The sequence below is a fragment of the Chrysochloris asiatica genome, unplaced genomic scaffold (genome assembly GCF_000296735.1).
Source record: "Chrysochloris asiatica unplaced genomic scaffold, ChrAsi1.0 scaffold00035, whole genome shotgun sequence".
Taxonomy (NCBI): domain Eukaryota; kingdom Metazoa; phylum Chordata; class Mammalia; order Afrosoricida; family Chrysochloridae; genus Chrysochloris; species Chrysochloris asiatica.
The window spans coordinates 11,210,230-11,211,136 of NW_006408553.1; positions in this window are offsets into that span (position 1 = coordinate 11,210,230).

Sequence of the window (907 nt, forward strand, 5' to 3'; positions counted from 1 at the left end):
GCACTCCCTCCCCTGCACTGATTGCATGCACACTGTCTTGTAAAATTGCATCTTTTCAATTTAAATAAAAGTGTTATGTGAGCTGGCTCTGTAGAGTCAGGCAAGTCCGTTTATATTTGTCTACTTCCGTCAATCTTTCAGATGTTTTGCAGTGTATATTTTGAACAACAATGAAATAAATAAAACTTATTTTAAAAAATTAAATTGCTCAATATTGCCTATCCAAATAGCTGTATTTAAATTTGCCAGCCAGTCCTGTCTTAATGCCTACTCTTCTTGTCACCCTTACTGGTCTTTTCTTTTCCATATATCTAATCATCTTTCATTGCTTTATATATACAATTTATATACTAGGTAATCTTTATTTATTGATAGCCTACCCCACTATTTCCAATATTTGGGGCAAGACCTCAGTGTAATCAAAAAGTAATCATGGTAGAAGAAGGCTGTAGAAAAAAAGAAGTAAATAAAAGAATGCAAATATTGGAGTTTGTAGTTAAATACTTGGAAGAAATCAGAAAATGGCAGTGTTAGTAAATTGTTATAAGGAAGCATGAGTGAAGTTGGGTGACAATGGAATTCAGGTGACAAACATAGTATGAGGGTAAGACTTAAGATTGGGGAAGTTGAGAAGATGACAGTACAGCAAGTGTCAAAATTCTACCCTAAAATGGAGACTATAATTTCATATATTATAATGTTAAAGAAGTTGTAGAGATTAGTTTATGAAGAAGCATGACTTTAGATTGGAATTGAAAATATTTTCTTTGTGGAAGATAAGGAAACAGTGATCCACTGACTTAAATACCAATTAAAAATATGATGTAGGGTAACCACAGATATTTGATAGCACATAAGACTTTTGTTTCACTCTTGGCTGAAATTTTGGATTTATTTCATTTACTTC